The sequence below is a fragment of the Corvus moneduloides genome, chromosome 7, assembly GCF_009650955.1.
Source record: "Corvus moneduloides isolate bCorMon1 chromosome 7, bCorMon1.pri, whole genome shotgun sequence".
Taxonomy (NCBI): Eukaryota; Metazoa; Chordata; class Aves; order Passeriformes; family Corvidae; genus Corvus; species Corvus moneduloides.
Genome location: NC_045482.1, coordinates 16,509,136 through 16,526,022, shown reverse-complemented (window position 1 = coordinate 16,526,022; position 16,887 = coordinate 16,509,136). Strand labels below are relative to the sequence as shown.

Here is a 16,887-nt window from a genome sequence, read left to right as displayed (position 1 = left end):
CTCATGCACACACAAAATAGGAATGTGTGCTGGACTGGCTAATGTACTTAGCTCAGCACACAGATGTGCTGTGGCCTGCTCAGTGGCAGCACCTGCATGAGCCAGGCAGAGGTGCTGACAAAACTCCCAGGCTTCTCTACCCTTCCTTACGGCCCTTCAGACTTGCTGCTCATCTCTCTAGAGAGGGCAGGTGCAGGGGGATGAACCTCCTGAAGGAGCATCTGTCCCCTGTCATCTGCAGTGAGAAGGTGATGGGTCAGGTAGAAGCCTCACAAAGGGGCTGGATCCAGCTCACAGGCTATGGGCTGGACAATGCTGAATTAGTCACATGGATTCAGCTGGTGTGGCATATTCAGCTATGCACTTGCATAAAATACCAATTAGTTAATGCAACTGTAATGTAAGTTCACCTTCACTGTTAAAGCTTCTATGTGACTACCTTATGGTTTTCCTTTTTGAAAACCTGTGTTTTGAAATAGTGCACTCTAACTACAAATTACTGACATTAAAAATCTTTTGGCTGAAGACAAAGTGCCACCTCAATAATTACTTTATGCAGAGATTAAGCTACTTTAGCTACACCATGTAAGAGAAGATGGTGGTAGCCTGTCATAAAATAGTATTAACACTGTGGTTTTAACTTATTTGCTAGGTAGAAGAAAAGTCTATTCGGTTCAGTACCCAGTAAAGCATGCCAGTACCTCAGAAAGTCATGGTGCTGTGCCAGGGAGCTTAACTGATACAGGAAATACAACAAACCTATCAAGTGTCATCCCAGGACACAGCTGAAGAACCTCTGGAGCATGCATGCTCCAGAGATGCAAGTTCTGTTAACTACACACTCAGTTGTCTGCTAACATACTTTCCCAGGTTGAATCAATTCAGCATGTTTTTCTGAGTGATCATTGAAATACTGGAATACTTCTAGATGATCCCAACAGGAGTTACACCTTAACAGCCTTTAAGATCTGAAAAACTATGTCTGTACTTCCCAGTGTAAGGAAGGCAGGAAGGAAGGATATAAATAAATAAATAAGGCTAGGTGTGAAGCAGAAATGCTGGCCCAGAGACTGTGCTGTCCAGACCTCCAGCAATCTTACAAAAATTGTGACTTTTTAAATCATTCAGTTACTCTTCAGAGACTTGGGGGATATTGGAGATGCACACTAATATTTAGTCTATGAACATAGTCACTGGATAGAAATAAGATTCTTAGTATAATCCCTTTTTGGGAAGAAACACATTTGTACATCATGCTCCGTAGTTCCTTAGTGAAAAGCTTAAATAACAAGCAGAAAGAGAAGCACTTGATTGTGAGCAGAGCTTCTTGAAATTGTTTTGTCAAAACAATCTTTAAAAACCCATTGCTGCATTTTCATTAACTTTGAAGTGGGCTCTGATTAACATTTTCAGAATTTTTGGCCTCTTAAAGAGAAACAGATCTTTTCCTTGCTATTTTTTACTGGAAACCAACACTATTGCCAGCCTGTTGCAATTCAAGGTAGAACACTTGACACAGTTGCTCAACTAAAATTGTTTTTTCATTTGTCAAACAATGGAGAAATAACAATATATTCCAAATCTATTACAAATTGAACAACAGGATATTAACAAAGCAAGTCAAAAACGATTTCTTCCCACGTCAGTCTCAAACTTTTAAATATTTACAAGGTTTTACATTCCTAAATTTAACAGGAGTGCCATAATCCAAAATAACTGCTGAATTAATAGCCAGGAGATAACATTTGTATAAAAGAACCATTTGCTTTACAACAGCAATAAAGGAAACAACAGAATTATGAGTGCAGAGCCTAATTTGAATAATGTTACAAAAAATGATATGTTGTGGGGCTGCAGCAATATTCTGGCTGCACCTGGCATTGACTATCCTCAGCTTCTTAGGCTAGAAATGCAGAAGTCCAGGGTTTAGAGAAGAATAGTCATTAAAACTTCATTATTTTAATTACAGAGATATAAAAAAATATTAATAATGCAGAATACTAAAACATATCCCTCCCTGAAATTTTTGCAGTGCTGCAGGAAAAATTCCAGTGGATATCTTAAAATAAACAGCAATAACAACACTCTCTTTTAGGAAAACCGAGAGGATGAATGTACCATGACAGCAAAAGGGAGGGGCAGGCAATTAAAAATCAAGTTACAGTGAAATTATTTTTTAAAGCACCCCAGTGATTTAGAATCACTTAAAAGGCCTGGGGTTTTTGGACATTTTTAAGTTCAATTTTCCCTTTCTAAAACCAAATAAGAACATTTTACTCTGGAATCTTTTAACCCTATAAATCAAGCAATTTCAATGTTCTTTGTATCCTTGAGAAAAACTCACATGACTCTTTTATAAGCTTATGGTAAGTTAAAGCTGGATGTGCCTCCTCTGGTCACATTTCCATACCCCAGTACTAACCCAAAAATTTGTCTTGAAAGACATCAAGAACAGAAATTTGGCTGAACACATGGAAGGCAACTGGTCTTGCCTAATAAAGTACAAACTTGGCAGTTGCCAGACTAGGAAAATATCATCAGTCACTGGTAGCTTGAAAAAGAGGATGTCATGCCTCCAAACAAGAGCACAAGGATAAGGTCTGTGATTACTCCATTCTCACAGGTGCATGGGATAGGGCGGAATGAATACAGGAAGGAGGAAAAGCACCTTTGTACTCAATTCAGGTTGGAGACTGACTCTCCTTTCCTCATTGCTCTCTGCTATCACATAAATTCTATCACAGCCTGCTCAGAGTACATGTGAACAGGTAAGAGACAAGTGCCTGGTTGAACCTTACTTCCCACTGGCCATCACAAAAGGCCATATGTAATTAATGACCCTCACTGCAAAACACGTGGAACATCAAAGTGGCTTTCACCATAAAGTCAATTCTGGCCACTATAAATGACAGCCCATGGGAACAGAAAAATAACATTTTTGGTTCAGTATTAATAACACTTTGGGCTGCTGTGGATGAAAAAAACCTAAGAAGGACAATGCTTACTAAATGATTTTGCACTAACTCGTCTAATAGCATATTATTCACAATCTTCTATATCCATATTTGATAATGTGATAAAATCAGACGTAAAGAAACTAGGAAGTTCTTCTCAAAGCATGTAAAATTCCTCTTTGTAAAATGTGCACTACCATGGAAACAGTCCAGCTAAACACAGAAAACACTGAAATCCTACTTTGCTGTAATCTTAGAATTTCTCTACTTCAGTTTTAGTACCTGTGTGGATAAGACATCAGTGTATATTATGCAAGGGAAGTATTTTGAAACATACTGATAAATAAATGAAACAGTCCAGCTAAACACAGAAAACACTGAAATCCTACTTTGCTGTAATCTTAGAATTTCTCTACTTCAGTTTTAGTACCTGTGTGGATAAGACATCAGTGTATATTATGCAAGGGAAGTATTTTGAAACATACTGATAAATAGATTAGTACGGCTTTGTTTAAGAAAAAGGCACATTCTGCCATTTGATATGCTCAGCTTCCTTCCCATGCGACACTAGAACTATTCTGTAGCAGCAACTTCCACTTACTGAATGTAGTCCACTTTTTGCACAACCTTATTTACAGTGGCATGTGGAATGCTCAGCAAGGTTTCCTCATCAGAAAATACTGCCAGACTGATGGAAAAAAAGTAACAAGAAACCTGATTATATTTCACACATATAAAGATATCTCATGAAATGTATATCCCAGTGTAGCAAAAGAATGGCAAAATGATATGGTGTACATCTTAAATCCCAGGGGCATTGTCAGAGTCCAGAGTCCACATACTATTCGAATAGCAGGTCAGGATCTGACCTCATGTACACTCTGGAGTGAAACTGAAGCTCCAGACAATGTGACACACACACAAGAAATGAAATTGTCTTTTCAAGTATCTCTTCATCTCGAATCTCTCTCAGAAGATTAGGATCTGAAAAACCTTAAAGGATTATCATCAAAAGCTGAAGAAAGCATCAAAGTGAAGAATATTTAAATGTGATGCCTTCATTATCTCTCACATAATCCCCTATGATTCTATGAAGCCATTTTGAAGACATCATTTTCTGATGGCAAAGATTTTTATTTGTGAATGTTTCTTTTCATATATAAAGGCCTCTAAAATACTTGCTTATATTTATAGCTGCAGGCAGGCATCTTTTAAAATACATCTTTATAGTCAGTTATCAGCAGCAGTGGACAAATTTTGTACTACTTCATAGCCATGGAAGACCAAAGCCTGTTATATTCAGTCTGACACATTTACTCTCTCCAAAAGAGAATCAAATGTTGTAGCTCAGGCATGTTTAATGCCCAGAGCAAACTGGCTTTTAAAGGCCTCCATCTGTTACTGGAGACTGTGGATGGCAACTCTTTGCCCTTCACAATGCTGAATTAACACCTCTTTTCCAATGACAACTGAAGCAGAAGCAGGACAGTGGCATTTACAGGGAATTTTACAATATTTACAGTAAAGGGCAGTGGGTATGGAAATGACTTATGTGTAGTTTCCTCTTGATTTTGATTCTAATAATTTTTTAAACATGATTATCACAGGAGCATTTCTCTGACTTCAATAGTGGGATCACCCAGAAACACAGACTCCTTTAGTTTGGAGAGAGCTTTTGAGGCCAACCAGTCCTATGCCCCTGCCCCAAGGAGACCGCATGCTGCCATATAAACACACTTTGCAGCTGCCAGATCTACCAGACTCCTTTGATGTTCCAGTCATGTGAATGTCTTGTATCTGAACAGTTGTTGGATAAAATAAATGGTGGAACAGGATTTGTGTATTTTATACCTCCTCAGATTAACCCTACAGATAAACAGAGAGTTGCAATTGTGAGATCAAATGCCCAAACTGTGCCCCAAGTCCCACAGTAGGTGTCTGAGCCCTTTGCTGGAAAAGGTCATTCCTTGATTTAGTCCAAGTTTTACATTTGTAAACCAAGAATAATGCAGTACATGCATCCAGCTTCAAAATCTGCAGCTGAAGCACGTATATGGATGTGTGCAAGTGCTCCACCGTCAAATGGCAAATGAACAGCATGACAAGTGCTTTAGATGTGAAATGTAGAACAAAGAAAGTGGCATTTGACTTGTTTCAAAAAGTTGTGTTTGGTTAGACCATTTACCAAACATAACTACTGCTTAGTATGATGCTAGTATTTCTTTTAATTAAAAGAGAAACTTCACAGCATTAAGAAAGCCGCGAAGAAGCTTAGTCTGCTTCTTCTATCAGAACAAGAAAAGTAGCCATTAAGCAATATATCACTACCAAATATAGCATTTAGGATTTTTTTTTATTATTATTATCATACAGTGTGGGCTTAGGACAAAAGTATGGTATTTACTTTCTGCTTTTGGGATAAAACTGTATGTGCCTGAGGAAAGGATTTGTAATTTAAAAGTCTTATAATTTTCATTTTAAAAGGGCAAGGGAAGGTATGTCATTACAGTATTACATATGCTATTTCCAAAACTAGGCCCAGAATTATAGCTAAAAAGCAGAAAAAATTTTGAATATTTCTAATCAGTCAATCAATTCTATCTGAACATATCACTTTCTGAAATTGGGGCCCATCAAAAAGAAATAATACATTTCAGAGATAAAAATATGACGTATAAAATGTTGTTACAAACTACAATAGACACAAAATATGTTATTTTATGTTACTAAAAATCAATTCTTGATGCTAAAGTTGTTTCCTAGTACACAAAAACAAAATATATGGCAGCCTATAAAAGGAACAAGAAATTTTGATTTTAAAAGAACAGAGACATAAAATAAAAACAATTAATGGTCTAGGCATCTATTATTCTTAAGGCCAAAGTCCATAACCACAGCAGCCTAGGACTGGAGTTTTACAGGGCATGCACATTGGACACAATGATCTCCCAAGGCGCGCTGGGGAGTGTTCACGTCCTTTTGGCTGATGGTGATTAGGAAAGAACCAGTGTGTCACATACTGCAGGCTAGCAACTGTCGAGTTTTTATGACCATCAGTGCAGATGAGAAGTTTGTACAAAAGGGTCTATTCAGTCTCTGTTTCAGAATTTCAAACAAACACAAGCAGCAAACCTAGGGCAACTATTTCTCTGTACTACAAAAGTGTCAGGCTGCCATTTCCCACAAAGCTTTACTTGGTTTTGGTGGCAAAAAGTCAGCTTTGTTGCTCCCATGAAGAGCAGAATGGGTAATGTGGACTGACCCCCCTGCATGCCTGTAAATTTGGGAGGGTGAGGAAACTGGGATACAACGTAGCCTTTTCCTACCCAGAAAGTGGAGGAAAAGTTCTAGCTCCTTCCTTGAAGCCTCAGAAGAGGAAAAACATGATTAAGGGTGGAAGGAACAGGGACAGATTCTTGTCGTGGTGGACACGATGTGAAGGCATAGGGGGGAACTCACATGTTTGGTGACAAACAGCCCAGACTGTGCCCTGCAACTCTCAGTTGGGCACACGGTGGAAGAGAGCATGTGAAAAAAGTGAAGGGGTTGCCAAGATCAGACACTAAAAAAACCCAGAACCAGAACCTCAAAAATCCCACCAGAGCCACAATGGCACATGTACTGGTATCACACTATTTTTTTGATCCCAGCACACTCCAGCAGCTCTCAGTGCACCAAAGCCAACCTGCAGAACCAGTGGTCCCATGTCACCCTGGGGCCCTGGTGGTGCTGCAGGAGCACAATGGCACTGGGATTCCTGAGAGCCACGGAAATTTTCTTTCCGAGCAGCTGTGACAAATCAGGCTGGCAGTACAGTGACTGGTGGGGAAAGTTATGCAAATATATGAGTGGGTTACTGCTCCACTGGGGAGAAAGTCCTATTTCAGACCTGCTAGAGTGACAGCTATAGCAGAATACTGTCAGGTAGACAATAAATAATATTGACAACACCTTCAACCTTACAACGTACATTTGCAGGAATCCTACAGAGAACATTTCAGTGATTCTCTTTAAAGTTTTTGTCTTTTTCTCCTTACTTTTTGTCAAGTTCTGATTGCAGGTTTAAAAGAAATCCAGCCATCCCATTCTGAACCCATAAAGCACTCCCTAGGAGCACCCAGGACTGCCCAAAAGAGCTTTCTCCCCAAACCCAGAGGTTCATCTCACTACAGCATCACAAGCCAAGGCTTATCCCATGTGAGGCTTCTGCAGGGCAGGCTGAACACCGAGCCCAGATCCTCTCCCCAGAGCAGAACGGACATCCTCCACTCCCCCCTTCATCCACAAAGCCCCCCAGTAGAGAAAGCCTAAGCACCCTGCACTGTCCCACAAGCTCTGGTTCACACACAAGTCACAGCCTCATCACCACAACCTTTCTGAAAAACTCAAAATGTGCAGATCCCATTCTTTCAACAAAAAACCAAATAATAGGCACTTAAATCTTGTATTTATTTAGCTCCTTACTTACTACCTACGTATTACTAGCTTTATAAATTTTCTCTAAGTAAAAGTTGCTTTCATGTATCACTGCTTTAAGGTAAAAGGCTGCAATACAAACAAAAACACTAATTTCTTGACATTCATGTTTTGAATGTATGTATATATTATGCTGCTTATAACTTTTCCTTACCGCTCCTCACAGCAACAGGTTTCCTTCAGGGAAAGTAGAGGTAGCACAAGTAGATACTGGAATCAGGATAACAGTAGAGTTTATGAAGGCCATACATAGAAATGGATTTTTCTGTTATTTTTGGGGTGGGGTTTTTGTGTGCCCCTGAGCTTGTTGCAGGGACAGAACACACACACAGCTGTGTGGCAGCAGAGAAAGCAGGGGTAGGCCAGTTACACTGAAGCGACCGAACAGGCTGTTGGATGCACAGGCAGATTATGATTGGGGGGGGGGGGGGGGGGGGGGGGGGTGTGTGCTATAGTCTATTTCTCATACACGTAAAGTGTTTGCAGTTTAAATTTGAAAGACTAAACCCACAGAACTACTGACACAATCTCTTTTAGAAAGTATATTTACTCTGCCAGGGATTTTGCCCAGACTAAATCAATAGCTGGCCCCACCCTGAGCAGACAATGAAACAGTGTAATAAATAACCTATACAAGATTGCAATTACAAATTTTTTTTACATAATATAGGCTAGATAATGTTTTGGTTGATGACACATACATCCCAAATTGATCTAGAAAACAAGTGTGCATCCAGGGAATTTTTTCTTTCAAATAATCCCAAAGCCTAAGTTAATACTGCATAGAAGCACGGTCACTCACATGCTCATGTGTGGGAACAGCCCTTTCAGCACAGCCTCATTCTCACCACCTGATGGAGAAATGAAAAAAAAAAAAAAATTGCTGGATATGAGACTGGACATAACATGGCTGAACCTGCACGGATATTTCTCTTCAGTCTCTCAGTGACTTGTGCAAGAAGGACACGCTGCCTTGTGCTGGGAACATATTCTACCACATGCACTCACACAAACATTGTGGTGGTGTGAAATTGCACTGGCATTACTTTTCAGGATTTTACGGCTTAACAGAAATGCTGCTTGGCGACCAGCCTTAAAGTGGAGCAAGGATGGCACCCAGTGGCCAAACAGATTCATCTCAGAAAAAACATGTCTCCCACTCTCCACTTTTGAGTGTTTTACTTATGAAAAGGTTCTACCTCTAATATCAACTCGTTAGAAATGTCAAAAGCCTTTAAAGAACACTGCGTTCTTCCTCTGGGGGACATTTATGTTTCTTGCTGTAAAATACTAAAAACAAACAAACAAAAATCCTGTAGAAATATTGCCATTAATAATTTAAAATCAACACAAGCAAACATTTATGACAAACAATTGCTTGCAGCTGGCACACTGCACAGAAGCAGAAATAAAGAAAAATATTTTTTTCATTTGTAGGGTATATGCTAAATTAAAAAAAAAATCCTGTTTTTAAATCCAGTACAGCTAAGTTTTTTAATTTTAAAATTAAAATTGATAATATCAATGCCAACTAGAAATTTTCTATCTAAATAAAGTTTGGTGAAAAGCAACTTCATTTTTTAACCAGAAAATGCCTAGGTATAATTCTCAGTCTGCTGGGGCTACAGAAGGAATCAAGCACAGATAAATAAGGAATAATTTAAAATGTGAAATATTATGCCATTTTTATAGATTTCTTTGAAAATTCTTTCATGAGACAAAATAAACACTACAATGGTCTTTCTGGAGCAGTTGGGAATGCAGGTCTCAGAAGAGTGAGCTGTCACATACAGGGCCAGCCCAAGGGATGTCTTATCAACTGTGTGGGGAATAACTTGCTCCTTGTTGGTGGCAAAATAACTATGATAAAGTCACACTGAAGAACTCCTACATCACCATCTTTCACTGAAGTACCTCAAATTTTAAATTATGCTGGCCCACTTTCAGTGCAGGAGTCTTTGCTAGATAAATTTTTCTTCCTGTCTGAAAATCTTTCCTAACAGAAATTCCAAAGTCTGTCACTGACTGAAGTACACTACTTTATTATTTGGCAAGTGTTGTTTTTTCCTTTTTAAATCATTCATCAGATATCCCTCTGGCTTGGATGGCAATGTAAATATATTCCATGCCTTATGACTTTTTGCATGGTTGCTGGCTACCTAGGGTAGCAATGTTGAACTGTGTTTATTCCTTGATGTTTTCCATCTGACAAGGGATTCTTACGGAGTATGGTGACTGATCAGATGGAAGAACAGACAACAGGTCTGTTGGGTACTAAATTATGTCACCTTCACTTGGGAGCAATACTGTGTTCCAACAATTGCTTTTTCTAACTTGTTTTTCTAAGCATTCTCAAGACCTGGACCAATTGTAGTTTTGCATACGGAAACAGATGCAAGAAACACAAAATTTCCCATGTGAATAACAAAAATCCAGTATCTGGGAACAGCAAAGTAGCAGCATGCTTTTTTTAGTATGGACAACTTAATAATCCTAAGTGTTTTATTACTTCTCTGCTGAAAATGTCTGTTGTTTAAGTGTCACTGTATTACTGTGCATAATTACTAAGAAACTGAAAAACAGCCACTATTAAAGGCAGTAAGTCAGTGATATTTTCAACTACATGGAATGGTTTTTTTTAGTACTGTAAATATTAGAGTATAGCAGAAATAATTAGAAATATCTAGATCAATTGAAGTCTATTTCAGCTTTAGAGAAGGCAGCTTTTAAAAGTAACTAGTACAAAGACTGTTTTGATCAGGCACATATTTTAATTTTGTTATTTTCATTGGTTGAAGTTTATTACTTTTTAAAGTATTTAATGAGGAGATTTAAGCTGTGGTCTAACTATGAAGTAGTTGATCTCAGAACTAGTCATTTATTATTTAATATTTCTAGTTACTGTGTGTCTTTACTCTGCAGTTAGAATATAAATGTTGATTTTTCACTTCTTCTTTTTAATCATAACGCTGAAGATCCCTTCTTTTTAACCCACAGTGTAAATGTATCCAAAGATTATTCTGCATAGCATAAAGATATAGGAATATATATATTTTGCCTTTGCATATTAAAAAAATTCTACAGAAGTTCCTTACTGAGTTCTGTAATGCCCTTGCCCTGAAGCGATCCAGAATCTATTCCTTGCTGAAAGAAGCCTATATCTTTTAAAAATTATTTTAATGACTTGGCTAAACTCATAAATTAACAGAAAAAGTTGTCTGGGTATGATTATATGATTAAATTGTGGGCTTCAGCTAGATTCCAGGCACAGGCTTCTTTCTTTTGCCTTAACTCTCTCAATCATATACAGTTTTTCCTCAAAAGAAAGATTTATTTTAAACCAGGATTTACTTATCTCCTACACCAGAAAATAAACTGGTTTTGTGCAAGCTTATCATGCAAATGCAATACAGTTGCATCACACAAATGTGTTGCAGTCCAAAAGTAGAATTGTTGAAACCTTTCACAGATGTTTTAATATTTCTGTCCCCTCTTTGCAAATGGGAAACCAAAACATGAAGCAGTGCCCTGCCCTGCTCAGATAATTTGGCAACACAAGGACAAGGAACTTGCCCAGTTAGACTGCAGACATTTAGAGGGTGGAAGTATCCTCACAACCACTATAGCCTCCCTTGAACTCCTCCAGAGTCAACAGGCAGGGCTGGCTGGACACAGGATGGCAGCTCAGTGCTTGAGCCTCACCAGGCTAAAATACTCCTTGTAAACCTTACCTCCACAACATCTTGGAAAATTCATATTCCATTGCCCCAGAGGGAAGGGAACATTTTACTCTGGGAGCTCTATGTTTTCACCTGAAATAATAAATGTGGCCGTTTTAGAAACACAAGAGGAATCTTTTCAGCAACCTTTTGCAGCAGTTTAATCTCATCTTGATTACCTATGCTGAAATTTCAATAAAACTGAACGTTTAAATTTTTGAAACCAAATTCAGAATTCCCACTAGCTTTCTCTATTAACTATTCCTTGAATTAGGGTAGGCACTGTAGTACGGCACCAGTCTAGCAGGACAGCTCCAGAAGTAATGCGTGAAAGGTGCTTCTCATGTCTCTGACACGTAAAATTAATCTGACTTTATTTCTGATAAAACACCTCATGGAAGAAAATAAGCAAAAACCCTCAGGGAATATTATTTGAACTGAAAAAACATACCCCCCTGGTGCACTCCTTTCTGCTTTGGTGAGCTGCGCCTTGGAGATTCCCTGACCCAGAGAACATCAGTCTCTGCCTTTTCCTTCTGCTAATTCATCATTTTAACTCATTAACATCTACAGTGATAGGTCATATAGTTTAACTACTAGTTTGCTGAAGAGACATTTTTAATCAGATTAAAATCTCCACCCTAATTTCATCTAATGTCCCTAAATCCAGACATTTTATGAGAAAATACCATGAACAATCTTTCCCTACTCCACTTCTCCATGCCATTCCCTGTTCACTGAAACTGGAAAAAAATTGAACTACAGAGCACTTGCTGGAAGTCAGATGACAGCCTCACATTTCAGAAACTGGTATAAACACTCAGTATTTTATCATTATTTTCAGTGTATGCAATGTGTTCTTGACTTCTTATTTCCACGACAACTGAAGACATGGGCACGTGTCAAAGTGTACAAAATAACGTAATAAATAAAGACCTTGGTTTCATGAATTACGAAACTCTTAACACGGTGCTTTAGGTCTTGTCTTATGTGGGCAGTGGATGTGGAAAAGTAGAGAAATAAACTGTGTTTTACATCTTGTGATCCTGTACCTTTCTCAAAAAGGAAAAAGGGAGCACAATTCAATTTCAACGCCCTGGTTACCCTGAAGTTTTCTTTAGTTTTTTTCCTATTGTTGCTATTTTCAGCAGAACCTGAGCAGCTGGAATAGCACTAGGGAAAAGCTCAGTGCCAGCCAAAGGGAAGCGTGTGTGAGCAGCCTTGGAGGCCAATCTGGAAAATCCTGCAGCATGTGAAGAGCTCCGTGTTTCCCCACACACATGGCCGGGCCCACGGGTTGCAGTGCTGATGCTGCAGTGTGACTACGGGCTTGTGGGTTTGGTAAACACAGGTTACCAAACAGATTGACACAGCAGTGCAACAGAACAGCAGCAGTGCATAAACCCCCCATATTCTATGGCAATATTTCATAAATGGTATAAGACAAAGGCCACATTACCTTTCTGAAATTTAATTACTGAGGAAGACTATGAATTAATTACTATAAACTACTAAAAATTATTTAATTACAAGCTTATAAAAGTAATTAAATTAGTTCTAAATTGAAAGATGACAATAACATAGCCAAGGAATGCCTTCCCTATTGCTTCAGAGATTGAAGATAAAATCAGTACAAAAATTTCATTTTTTTTCGTTGTGCTGCCCATTGTTACACATTTAAGGGTGCATAAGGCGTGAATAACAAATGGTAAATCATGCGTAACTCACTCCAAGTATCAAATTCACATAGATCCATCCTCTTTCATGGATTCAACTCTTTACATTGTCATATACAGTAGCAGTCTTAAAAGTTATTTCTTGTTTAGTTCAACTCTTTCCATCATTCTGTAGTTAAATTAGTGTTTTTAAGAAAGACACAAAAGCCTCCCTATGTGAAGGTAGATCTTAAATAGCCACACTTCAGGCTGCAAAATTGAGAAAGGCAGAAATTGTTATTCATGCTACATTTTGAATTGAAGATTCTGTAAATCAGGTGATACATTATTTTCCATTGTGCATCTCTCCTGTGTGCTGTTTGACCTAAAAAAGGGAATCTCTCACAGGGCTATAAATAATGCATCATAGTCATTAAATATTGATCTGGCTTATACCATTGACAGCTGCGCAATTAGGCTTGCTTCTTAAAAATAGCTTCTTGTACACTGCCCATAATAGGACAGTGGTTACATATTCTCTTTGGAAACTACATTGGTTAAATTTAAAGGTGATGTGTGTTTGTTGAGCTGCTTGCTAAGACACAGGACTTAATCATTACTGTCTCATAAATCAGTAACTCTTGCTATAAATATCCAGTCCTGGACACAATTCTGCATTATTTACTCATGTATCTATATCTGTCTGACACATAACTATATTTAGGCTCACAGAACTGGAATTTCAGTAAGAAGAAACCTGGCACTACAGGACTATCCTATAGGATAGCTTCAATCTTAGATTAATCAGACTTCAAGTGCCTTATCTATTCCAGTGACACAAATGCTTATAGCTAAGCACTAGCACTAGTACACAACAGAAATGACAGAATAGTCTTTCAAGTCTAAAATACAAGGGAGAACTGAGTTGCCACAGTTTCTAAAATAATAGCTTTTTCTAACTTTTTGAAAATAAAATTAATATTGATATGGGGATGATTCAACGGTGCATTACTTTAGCTTATCCTGCCAAAATTCAGTTTGAATTTAACATAATTATGTAGATGCAAGGGAGGAGAAGCATTGTGATAAATCAGGCTGAAGACTCCAGACATTGTCAGAAAAATTTGCACTCAAGGTGATGGGGTTTTTTGTTTTACTTGCAAATGCCCATGAAAAGCAAAGTTTAGTTTTTCTTCCTGTATCTGGAGGAATGGTATCAGAAATCTACTTAGCATAGTAATGTGGCACATATCAGAAAACCTAAAAAATATTATGCAGTTGTGTGAATTTAACAGTATAATAAATATAATTTTTTTTTGGAAGCCATCATAATATAAACCTAAAAATTAAAACCCAAAAAATCTAAAAATATTTAGTAGCTAATTGTATGACATGGTCAATTTTCACATACTCACGTTTCATTGTTCCATACTGTGAACTTCCCTCTGTATTTTTCCAGCTCCACCAGCAATAGTGCTTTGCACTTTTTCCCAGATAAACATATGGAAAAAGGTATTTAATTCCTTAAGGGTTTCTTATTAAGGTGGGGTTTTCTTATTAAGGTGGGGTTTTCTTCATTAATTCTTAGATGGGATTATAAGAAACAGAAATAAATGTCATTTATCTTACAGAACCTGGTCACAGTGATTATGCTTAATTCTTTAAAAGATAGCAGGTATATTTGTTAATTTGTATGTTTGTGAATTCATCCACTAACAGTAAGAAATTATTGATGAAATTTCAAGTAAAAAAAATCAACTTTTACTAGTCTGCCTAGGCTTTCTATAATGCAATAAGATAATTCACTGGTAAAAACCAGAGGAAAAATAAACTTCAAGTAGACTTGCAATTTTTCACTTTTTATCAGAATATTCTTGAGATCCTAACCAAATAAAACTTAATGGAGAAACAGTTTATGAAGACTATAAAAAATAAGATTATAAAGAGGGAAAGAAAAAACTTGTACTACAAGAGTATGTAATTATTTCCAAGCTTCTGGGGTCCGGTTACAATATATTTGAGGTAATATGTTGAGAAGTTGCCAACTCAAATGCATTGTCACTCCAAATCATTAATTACTGCTAGGTGCTGTGTCAGTCAGGAGCCAATAGTGAGCTCCTGGCATTACTCTCATTTAGATGTTCCTATCGTGTGTGTGTCTGCTCTGACTGAACCAGGACATCAGGTAAATCGTAACAGACGTGTGCTCTGACATCTGCCAATAAATCACCACAGAGAGAGGGGACAGTTCTAGCCTCAAACACCCCCAGAGGGAGGGATGGTTTATTAGCCAGTCAAGTCTAGAAGATGACCCTAATATAACAAAGGGCTTACACAAAATATAACAATATAATGAACAGAGAAAAGAACAGTGATTTCAGGGTAGGATGCCTTGGGAGACCTCAGCAGGGAGACCGGCTGCAAGCAGGGAGATGGGAGTAATTTCATCCCACAGATGGATGGCCCTCTCTGGGGATGAGCTCTGTGTCACAGGCCCACAGGACATGCTGGTTGTCTCTGGGATTTTGTTCTTCTGTTTTGTTTACATCCAGTGGTGTAAAGGCATTAACAAAGACTACTTGAGACTCATTTTGTCAGGAACTGAAAATGAGAAAACTGGATATAGGCAAGGGAAAAATTTTCTGAAAAAATAGCTTAAATTACTTTAAGCATAGCTTGGTTATATTCCTTTTTTTCTCATCTATGTTCTTCATTGGAAATGTATCTTTTGGCGTTACTAATGAATAAATGCTTTTCATTTCCTTTTACCTTATTATTAACCATTAAATGGATAGTTGCATGCCTTCAAGGTAAACAGATCATAAAAAGACATTTCTTGGAGACTGGTCTATCTATTAATGAAGTCACCTGGGAAAACAAGTAGAATAGCTTCTCATCACACAAGCATCTGAGTCCAAAGGGTAACATAGCAGGCTGTTATTTCAACTGCACAGACTGTGAAAGAGAGTTGTCTTGCAGTGGCTGACAGCAATCAAGAATGGCCCTCTTGTACATACAAAGATACTGGTGGAATCCTGAGAGTCATAGAAACTGTATTACAGGTGCTTATTCTAAGGTAAATGGAAATACAAAAATAAAATAGGAAATTGATGAATCTTTATCCCTTTCTTTCCTCTCTCTCAACACAGTGTTTAGCTCCTTTTGCCAAACACTGAATACAACTTTTTGCACACACAAAAGTATTTCCTGTAGCGTTGGAATGATCTTCAAGCAAGACTTCAGTAATCTCATCTTCAGCACACACAAGTTTGGGTAACCGTACCAGTAACTACAATGAAGGTAGAATATTATACCCTTATCACCAGGTATCGATACAGAGTCTTAAGGCACAGCCACCATTTGGGCAATAATCTTCAAACTAATTAACGAGCAAGAGCTGCCCTTCCTCAGCCCAGATAACTCATCAGTATCAGCTCTATGCCAGCCATGTTTTCAAGAGTAAGAATTACCACCCAAGAGCTATTTTGCAGCCAAACAGATGCCAGGGTTCCAGAGCAGGGAATGACAGCAGCGTGGGGTCACAACAGTCCAGATCTCCTTCCCAGACTTCACTACAGTCTCTGATGCACTTTGTGTCCAGGAGACCAGCAGTGATACCCACCATGAGAGCCTCCCAAGCAGCTTTGAGGAGCCCTCTACCAGCATTGCCTCCTCATAGCCAAGGGAAGCATCACCAAGTTTCCCAAGTGCCTCCTCAAGCAGGAAAAGACAGTCTATCACAAAAGCAGCTCTGGATTGCTGGCAGTGATTAAAGATCAAGGTCACTGTTCCCCCCACTCTCTAGCCCATGGAAAGGCAGGATTCAGTGAAAACATGTAATTATTGGTCCCTAGCAATGCTACACTCAGAACACATCACTTCCACATTCTGCCCAGGGTTCTTAGAGGAGTTAGAAGATTCCTCATCTTTCCATCCAGCCTTCTGACCCTATGCACAATTGGGATAGAGAATGTTTTGCTTTTTTAGTAAGCACAGGGCAGCTTCCACGCTATAAGCATGGAAAGTCTCAAGTTCCTCTCTTTTTCTCTAGTCTCTCCCTCATCTCCTACATGGTATGACTTC

The 16,887-nt window shown here is 38.3% G+C and overlaps 1 protein-coding gene and 1 long non-coding RNA gene across 5 annotated transcripts in view; one reads left to right on the top strand and one right to left on the bottom strand.

The window, feature by feature from the left end:
- The window catches only part of PDE11A (phosphodiesterase 11A), a 115,435-nt gene that overhangs the window by 37,143 nt on the left and 61,405 nt on the right, over positions 1-16,887 (bottom strand). The gene's annotated exons all lie outside the window — the stretch shown is intronic.
- LOC116446310 overlaps positions 1-16,887 on the top strand; it is a 108,142-nt gene that overhangs the window by 32,188 nt on the left and 59,067 nt on the right. The window lies entirely within an intron of this gene.